The sequence below is a fragment of the Ursus maritimus genome (assembly GCF_017311325.1).
Source record: "Ursus maritimus isolate PB19 chromosome X unlocalized genomic scaffold, ASM1731132v1 scaffold_X1, whole genome shotgun sequence".
NCBI lineage: Eukaryota > Metazoa > Chordata > Mammalia > Carnivora > Ursidae > Ursus > Ursus maritimus.
Window position 1 is genome coordinate 114,062,919 of NW_024423319.1, and position 10,544 is coordinate 114,073,462.

Consider the following 10,544-nt stretch of genomic DNA (forward strand, 5'->3'; position numbering starts at 1 on the left):
AGAGAAAGGAAGGGTGAGATTGAGGGCTGAGTTTTCATCTGTCCATTCCAGATATTAATCACCACGGAGGGCCATGCAATGAAGTGTAGATGTTCTCCTAAACTGGCTAAGGAGACAGAAAACAGTGAAAGTTTATAAATCCTATACAAAAGCATGACAGGTAATCCTGCTATTTCAAAGTAAATTTACAAATATTATTATTACTACAAGAGGAAAAGTAAATAGTTCAATGCAACTGATTGGCAGCTTCTGGTAAGGGGAAATGAAAAATGCATGTTCTACCATGAGTTGGGTGAGTAACCTGTAAAATATATCTCGTTAGTCACCTTGGCACTCTACTGCAGGTCTTAATTTTAAAACAAAATGATTAGTTTTTAGTCCATAAATGACTAATCTGCCCTTGGATTAATTAAATAGCAGAGTAACAAAGGATTCTATATTTTTTAAAAAGTAGGTTCTGAGAAAAAAATTGCAAGTTCTTTTCACCTTTTAATGTTAATATAAATCACCTGAGGATCCTGTTAAAATGCATATTCTGATCTAGTAGGTCTGAGGCAGTGCCTCAGATTCTGCATTTCTAACATTCCTAACTGAGGTTGATGCTGCTGGTCCACTTATCTCACTTTGAGTAGCAATGATCTATATGACCTTTTATCAGATTTCTGTCCTACCAAGACAGTGAGAATATAGGAACCTCTCTTTAGATGAAAAGCAGGAAGTGCCCAAGCATTCTGCTTACATACAAAATCAATTCTTTGGATGTGTTCTTTTAGCTCTCAAAGCCCAGAAAAGGTGATTCAATTTAAAAGGAAAATAGTATAGTGTAGTGTGAGACATCCCTGGACTGTAGCTTCGAGTCTGTTCACTTCCAAATTCATCCACATGGAAACTCTAGACCTGATTTTATCCCTGCAGTCCTGACCCAAAAAATAAAACCAATTCTTGGAAATATATTTCTTCAATTGATGCTGTGGAAAAATCATATAAGAATTTTTTGTGCTCAAGATTCTTTTCAAAAGAAAAAATATATATGTAAACGTAGAAGAGAATGATTTGTCCCAAGTTTGTTTGATTGTAATGATGCTTAAAGTAATATGGTCTTTGCAAATCATTACTTTCAATGGCAGAGTCTTTTTATTAACTAGGAGTAGGGTGAGTAGGGAAACCTGTGACAAAGAGAGGCTCTGGCCAACAGCATGAAATCACAGCATTTACTATTTTAAAGTTGGAAGGGACTTTAAAGAGGATCTAGTCTAGCCTCCTCATTTTTGTAAAGATTTTTTATTATATTATTTTTATTATTTGAGAGAAAGAGAGAGAGTGTGTGTGCGAGCGAGGTGAAAGGCAGAGGGAGAAGCAGACTCCCTGCTGAGCAGGGAGCCTGATACGGATGCGATGTGGGACTCTATCCCAGAACTCCAGGATCATGACCTGAGCTGAAGGCAGACACTTAACCAACTGAGCCAGCCAGGCATCCTAGCCTCCTCATTTTACTTTTCAGCTCTTTTCAGTTTGGATTCCAGCTCTATCAATCCACAGAAACAGCTCTCACTAAGTCTTATAATGAATTCCTTGTAACTAAGGCCAAAGGATTTTTTTCTGTTGTCATCTTACTTGACATTTCCATGGCCCTTAACATTATTGGTCTCGTTTCCCTTCTTTTTTAAAAATTACTTTTATATTATTGTGGTAACAACACTTAACATGAGATCTATTCTCTCAACAGATTTTTAAGTCTGCAATACAGTATTAACTGTAGGCACAATATTGTACAGTGGATCTCTAGAACTTATTCATCTGCATCACTGAAACTTTGTACCCATTAATTAGCAACTCCCCAACTCCCCCCTCTTCTCTGTCCCCAGCAACCACCATTCTGCTCTCTTGAAGCACCTTCCTCCCTTGACTTCGTGATACAGTGTACTCCTGTCTTGCCTCCTATTCTGTCTTTTTGGCAGGCATAGTCTACTCTATCTGGCTTATAAAAGTTAGATTTTCTAAAGGCTAGATTCTAGGTACTCTCTTCTTCTCATACTATACTCTCCTAGACAATATTTTGCATGCCCATACCTTCTATTACCCTCTTACACAGATGGCACGCAAATGTATATTTCTATCCAAACCTGTACATCCAGTTGCTTCCTAAACAATTCCTGCTGGATGTCTCAAAGGCACCTCAAATTCCCCATGTCAAAACCAAACTTTTAATACTTCCTCCAAATCCATTCCTACTCTACTGTGCATGTTTCATTGTTGCCGACCAAAAGCCAAGGCATCATCTCTAAGACTCCCTCTCCATCACCCACCATATTTAGTTCTTCACCAAACCCTATTGATTTCATCCCTCATATGTTTCCAAAATCTGTCCACTTCTCTCCATCTCAACCTCCACAACCCCAGTTGAGCCTTCCTATCCCTTCTTTGTATTGTAGCAATAGTTACGTTACTAGTCTATCTGAACCAACAGCTGATCCTCCTCCACCTCATTCTATACACTCTAGCCAGAGTGGTTGTTTAAAAATCAAAATCTGATTATATCATACCCCTTGATTAATACTAACACTATGACTTTCTATTGATCTTTGGGTAGAACAAAAAAACTACTTAATGTGACCTAAAGTTCCACATGGTCTGGCCCATGACTACATTGTCCTACATCTCGTCCCCTACTCATCTCATTTCTTCTCCTATAGCTATACTGGTGTCTTTTGAGTTCCTCATGCTTGCCATGTTGCTTAATCCCAAGGAATGCCTATGCCTCCCATATCAACTTATTTTTCAAATCTCTGCCCAAATGTTATTTCCTCAGGCCTTCCCTGACCTGTCAACTCTCCCTATAATAGTCTTCCTTAGCACTCAGCAACTCTGAGTCAAAGAGCTTGTCACCATTGCATGTATACATATGTATGGTTAATTGCTTAAATAATGAGCTTTGTAATGGACAAGGATAGCATCTGTATTAGACCATCATTATATCCTCATACATTCACTGATAATACACTGACAATAATCACAACAGTTTTGATGATGATTAGGATACAATTCTTAAAATGCATCCACAAGTGCTGCTTAAACAAAACAGTATACTTAAATATGTATTATTTTGTCAAAAATTATTTGTCACAGGGAATCAACAAATGAGGAACTATGATTATTTGAAAGGAAACCAAGCTCAATGGCTAATGAGTCTATAGCATGAGATGAAAGTACATGTAAGAGACTAGGAATCTGATATCCTTGATTCCAGTTCCAATTCTAACACTGATCAATTATGTGATGTTGGGTAAGCCATTTAATCCCACTGAGCCTCATTTTCATTATGTGTAAAATACAGATGATAATATTATTGTGTAAAATACTACTATATGGAATACTCTTGAAAGTCATATGAAATCATAGCTGAGGATGTGTTTTTAGGCTCTAATCTCAGTTCTTAACATCTATTGACTGCTAAAATTCGTGTTTTGACTTTATCCCTTGGGCAGTTCCACTTTCAAACACAGTAAGTCTCAGGAGCTTAGAAAAGGTCTTTTATGCAATGCAACAGAATCCTGAAGTTGAATGTACCTATGCTTCTAAATCACCAAATTACAACTAGTTGAGGCATGTGGCACCCTCGTTTTGTACTCTTTTTATCAGAGCAGTGAGAAGATTCTGACCCATCTGATAATGTCATAAAGATCAATATACAATATTTGGTCTGTATCATGCTACATATTAAAAATCCTAAATAGATATAAACAAATAGAGACATGTCTTATGAACATCATTGTTTGAAAATCAGTATCATTTACTAACACTGACAAACTTCTAACATACAATGCTTAACAGTTTTCAAAATACATATACTATATGGTAGGCAGAACGATGATTAATCACCATTTTTTTCCAATGAGGAATCTAAAGTTCATGTACGTTGATCAATTTTCCCACAGTCACATGATTATTAAGTGACAAAGTCATACTTTCTATATTTACTACCCAAGTGAGCAGACTTATTTCTCATCGTATGTATGATTGATCTTATCTTTGAAGTCACTGAAAACCTACTATATACCTATGTTTAAACTACTTTTAATCACTACATTTATTATTCCATTGTAGTAAGTGTCCCTTTCTTGAGGGCATTTGGTCTCCATTATATTGAGTTACCCACAAATGACAAATGAAAAGTCCATTAAGAGTCTCAAAGTTGATTTCCTTAGGGAAAGAGTTCAAAGATGTCTAATATATCAATATCCTACATCAGGTTTCCTTGTGAACTCTTATGGGTCTTCCTGCAGAGAGATGATCCTCCTCAAATGTGGACGTTTTTTCCTTCACTTAACTAGAGATTAAGAAAGGGTTTGTTAATTTACAATTGACACCACCCAAGAAGCAGAGGTTTGAGGTAAATTAGGGCAAAAAGTTGTTTTATGAAATCTTTACTTTCTTGAGGATGCTTCCTCACAGAGAACAATGAAGTAAATTTCATCTTGATAAAATGCACCTTCTGAATTTTAACAGAGTTCTCTTGCTCTATACAGACCCTTTCTCACTATGGGACCCTGGATCAGAATGAATTTCTGGATCAGAAAATCCTATGACATGAGGACGTGTGGTCTTTATGATATCTGTTAAATCATGTTGCTTGTGAGATTAGTGATTGCCATTGTTTGACTATATATAATATCTCAGGGATCAGGTAGAGAGTCTATCTCTTAAGTCTGATCTCTAAGCTACCACTGCAGGGTCAACAAATGGCTCTCAACTTTCATGCTCACTCACTGGCCCGTATGTTCTTTATCCCCTTGCAATGGTTGCATTAGAAATGTAAGGGCTCTATAGCCCACTTTGTTGGATTAAATAATTTGCTAGGAGGATGGGCATTTAAAATGGAAGGTGAAAACCAAAGCATAGTTCATGTTGATTTGTGCAGGCTTCCAGAAGCACTAGTACTGATGAATTTATAGCAGTTTTCAATGGTCAGCATTATCCACAGAGCAAGGATGCCAAAGAGCTGATTCGCCCTGCATTTATTCTCTTTCATTTTTAGAAATCCATTTTGCTTCTCTCTTCCTTATCTTTTGGAATGGATAGATGCTCAGCATGCAGAGAGACAAGCTTCAACGCCATGAAGTTTTAATATGGAATCACTTTTCTTCCAGGTTCCATGCAGACAGTTGGATGTCTATCCAGAGCATTTCTGGATTAAATTACTTAGAAGTCAGAAAAATTGTTTTAGGATTGGAACTCTCCTGCTTATTAGTGTTCAGTGTTCACAGACCACAAATGTGTCCAGCACTTGAAACAATTCTATTTCCAGCGATGATTCATACAAGTGATTGCTTCTCTGTTGGCTAATGTGAGAAATGCAGCATTTCTTTTCATAAACATCAAGAGGGCAAACAATAATTTGGAGGATAAATCAAATGTAATCTCACTTGAATGTATTAGAAAGGTTCTTCCTTTGCTACAGTTCCAAAAATGAAAATAATGAATAATAGTAAGATTGACTGTTACAGTATCACTTGTCTTAGAATCATCTAGGTTCTGCAACTGGCATGAAAACTGCCTCAACCCCACCTTCATTATCATGATAACCTTGCTGAAAATGTCCTTCGAAGAGTTCTCAGAGTTTAAAGTTTTGTTATTGATTTTATTAAGGTTTATCTCCCCTCCCCATAAAATGCCTCTTGGTTCACAGAAGGCTGAAAAGAAGCTGATCTTAAAAGAGTGAATTATTTTAACTTGAACAATAGCAATAGTTTTACATCTGCGGATAACTAGCATTTGGTAGTTGTAGGGCGGTTCCATTCGTTATATTCAATGATGACATTTTTATTATTGTTGTAAAGCATAGCATAGATGCTAACAGGGTAGCGCATATGTAATCAGCAGTCCTGCCAATCATCCAGTCAACAAATAATAATTAAGCATTTACTATTTGCAAAGTACTGTATATGTCTATGAAGATGAGGTAAAGTAATATAAGATATTATTTCTGCCCTCTGGAGACTTATGATGTATATGTGAAGATAAGAAAAATAAATACTATAGAAGTGGGTCTCTCGGTCAGGGTATCATCTGAGGAAATCAGCTTACTGACACTCAAGAGCTTCAAAAGGTAACCTTCACCTATGTATTCTTCACAGTATAGACTCTGGTTCTTACCTTGGCAGGTCCACAAAACTAATCTTGTCAGTGCCCCAAGTATGTTACTAATTAGGGAGGTGACATACTAACTCTATAACACCTAAGAGCCTGACATACACACCAGAATGAAAATACAGCTATCGAGCTGCCAAGTAACCCATGTCTCCTAAGCAGTGTATAAGCTTCTATGGGTGCACACTGCCTGGGAAGGCTTCATGATAAACATGAAGTTAGACTAATAGGATCTTACTGAATGGTTGAAATGTGAAAAAGTTGAGTAGAACCTCTCTAAAATAGACCGACAGAGCCATCTCCAACTTCATAATACCCATTTGTGAAACTGAATATTTATATTATCTGTTCTCATTATTCATTTCTTGGATTGGGATTTGATTTTTCTCTCAGACTTCTATTTTTATGCTCCATTTTTTTTAAAGATTTTATTTATTTATTCGACAGAGATAGAGACAGCCAGCGAGAGAGGGAACACAAGCAGGGGGAATGGGAGAGGAAGAAGCAGGCTCACAGTGGAGGAGCCCAATGTAGGGGCTCGATCCCGGAACGCCGGGATCACGCCCTGAGCCGAAGGCAGACGCTTAACCGCTGTGCCACCCAGGCGCCCCTATGCTCCATTTCTAATCAACTCCACTGCTAATTGACGTATTCATTGCTTTTTGAAACTGGTATATTGTGAAATATATATACTTATAAAAATATATATGTGGAATAGTCTTTCCCTTAGATTAACTTCTATCCTGACTATTTTGTTACCATTTTCTTGCTTTGATTTATTATTCTAACACACAAACACACACACACGTATTGTTTAATTTCTCTTGTTTCAAACTGTACCTAAATTGAATGAGATTGTGTTCTTCTGTGGCTTGCTTTGTTTGGTCAATATTATGTTATTACACATAGCAGGAATTCATTTATTTTCACACTACATTGCTTCATTCTGTGAGCATTCCATAACTTACCCATCCATTCTACTGCTGATAGACTTTTGGGTTGTTTCCAGAGTTTTTGCTATGATAAATAATGCTGCATAGTATTATTATACATTTCTTCTGGTGTACATATGCATATTTAGAGGAAGAAAATTTATCGAGTCCTAAGGTATGCACAGCTTCAATTTTTTAAGATGATGCCAAATTGTTTCCTACCATGTTGTAATAATTTGCACCCTCACTATAGTATAGGAAAGTTACAATTTCTTTATATCCTCACTAACAGTTGATGTTATCAGACTTTTTAATTTTGGCCAATCGGGAGACTATTAACTAGCATCTCATTGTGGTTTTAGTTTGCATTTATCTAACGAATGACCTTGAGTACCATTTCAACATGTTTACTGACCATTTGTGTTTTACCTGTGAAATACATTTCTTTTGAAAACTATTCAATTAGGTTGTTTCCTTTTCCTTATTTATGTGTAAAAATTATTTTTTAAGATTTTACTTATTTATTTATTTATTTGAGAGAGAGAGAGAGAGAGTAGAGGGGCAGAGGCAGAGAATCTCAAGCAGACTCCACACTCATGGGGCTCAATCCCATGACCCCGAGATCATGACATGAGCTGAAATCAAGAGTCAGACCGACTAAGCCACCCAGGCGCCCCTGTGTAAAATCGATTTTTTAACAATCCTTTGCTAGTTGTATGTTTTACAAATATCTTTTCCAATTTGTGGCTTTTCATATTCTTTATATTACCAATATGATACAATTAATTCATTTTTCCCTTATAATTTTTGCTATCTTTGTCTTGTGATATAAAAAGTATCAATATCGACATTATGAAGATGGGTCCCTATATTACCTTCTAAGGTTTCTAAATGTCATTCACATTTAAATAATTAATAGCTTGAGTAAATATTGTCTATTTTAATTATCTATGTGACTGTCATACATATATAGTTGTTAAGTGATGTGTGTAGATCATATATGGAAACATATATGCACATACATGCTCCCCTTATAAGAATTTGGAAATTAAAATGCCCTATAATATCAATATAGCATATTAGAGCATAGATTTGCAAAGTCACTTCAAAGAGATAAAATGGGGGCACCTGGGTGGCTCAGTCAGTTAAGCGTCTGCCTTCAGCTCAGGTCATGATCTCAGGGTCCTGGGATAGAGCCCCAAGTCAGGCTCCTTGCTCAGCAGGGAGTCTGCTTCTCCCTTTCTGCTCATGCTCTCTCTCTATCTCTCTCAAATAAATAAATATTTATTTTAAAAAAAGAGATAAAGTGGCCTCTAATCCAAAAAGACTTGACTGTCGTTCACGTAATGTATGACTGTGTAATAAACAATCCAAAAACTTTTATGGTTTAAAACAACAATTTATTACTATCTCTCAAGTTTCCACAGGTTGAGTGCGTTCATCTGGACATTTTTGTTTGAGATCTCTCAAGGTGTTATATGGAACTGAAGTTGAGTTATCTGTGGACTCAGTTGGGTCAGACTTCCAAGATGGCTTTCTTACATGATTGGTATTTGATATTGGCTATTGGATACTGGATGGGAACTCAGCTGGAATGGTCAACTAAAGGATCTTCACATGGCCTTTCCCTGAGGCTTGGGCTTCTTCCTCTTTGGTGCCTGGGTTATGAAAAGGTATGTCCCAACACTGAGCATTCCAGGATAACAAGGAAGATGCTGCTGCAAGGATTCTTATGACATAGGCTTTGAAGTCATATTGTGTCACTTCTGCTGCATTTTACTAGTTACACGTGGCCAGTTCAATTTCAGTGTGGAAGGAGACTTCTCTAGGGTGTGAATACTAGAAAGTATGGTTCATTGGGCAGTTGTCTTTAATATTAACTACAAGAGCCATGTCAAAGGATTACCAGTATTAATATTTGCAGTGCTGTGTCATCTTCTAATTCAAGCAATAAATAAGATTAGGTAGACTGAAAAACCTCTCAATATAAAACACCTAGGATTTGTGGATAAAATGTGTTTTTAAAGGCAAAGTTGGACTGGCCATGAACTGAGAGAAATTCTCGAGACCCAAAACAAGAGCTCATGAATCCAGAGTAAAATTCAAATGCTTAAGGTAGAAGCTACTCTAGAGTATCTTTTGATCCCCAAGACTAATGGCTTAACTTTTAATGGCAGCATGGGCTAGGGCTGGGGACAGGGAGAATAAGATAGAAAGCCTAGAGCCCAGGACAGGGAGATGATCTATGTGGAGACCCTTTGTATAAACCATACAAAAGCAGAGCTATCACAGAAGCACTGCCTATCCAAAACTTGACTTTTAATGGAGCTAAAACATTATCTGAGAATTTGTAACCACAGGAAAACATCATATAGGCTTGTTATCCTAATTCTATAATCCAAACACCTCAAGCCAGGAATTTATTTAAAGTTGTTCTAAGTTGGTGACTTCAAGTATCTCTGGTGGAAGCAATGCTAATCTGCTTGGGAGAAATAAAGTTCAACACGTACCTCAAAGTTTTCCTTTAGCTAAAGTTATAATGGATATAATGATTTGCAGACACAAATCACAGAACATATGACAAAACAAGGTATGCATACGTAAGAGCCAGGAGAAGAAATGAGTAGTAGAATAAGACACTCAAACCCTTCAGATATTAGAATTATCAGACTTAAAATAGATGTAACAATTATGTTTAATGATTATAGAAACAAAAAGTCAGTAAGAAATAAGTAACTCAAAAAGAACCAAATAGAATATCAGGAAATGAAAATTATAATAATTTACACTTAAGAGTCAATGAGTTCTTTAAATATCATGTTAGATGTAACTTATGAGATAACTAATGAACTGAAAGATAGACCAAAAGTGTTATCTAGAAAACAGCACATAGAAACAAAGAATTTGAAAACATGAAAGAGAAGAAGCATGGAGGATATAGAAGGAAGATCTCTAACACCTGTCAAGTAGGAGTTTCAAAGAAATAAGAGATTTCAGGAGCAGTAATTTTTGAAAAGGCAATGGCTAAAATTTTTCAGAATTGATGAAAAACTTGATTCATCAGAATCAGAAATTCTGGCGAAATCCAAGAATAAATGGAAAAATTACCACACCTAAATAAATTATACTTAAAGTGAAACTAAAGACACTAAAGAATAAGGAAAAGACCTTGAGATCAGTCAGAAATCAATTTAAAAAATCAGTAAGTGACAACAATTAGATGGACAGCTGAATTCTTAGCAATAATAAAAGGAAGACAATGAAATGAATTATTCAGTATACTGTGGGAATATAACTGTCAACCTGGAATCACATATCTGCAAGTTCTTAAAAAAACAAGAGATGTACTATATGCTAGCTAACTGAACATAAAAATAATAAAAAAAAACAAGAGTGAAATAAGTATATTTTCAGACAAACAAAACTGAGAATGTTTACTAACAATGATAGATCCAGAAAAGAATA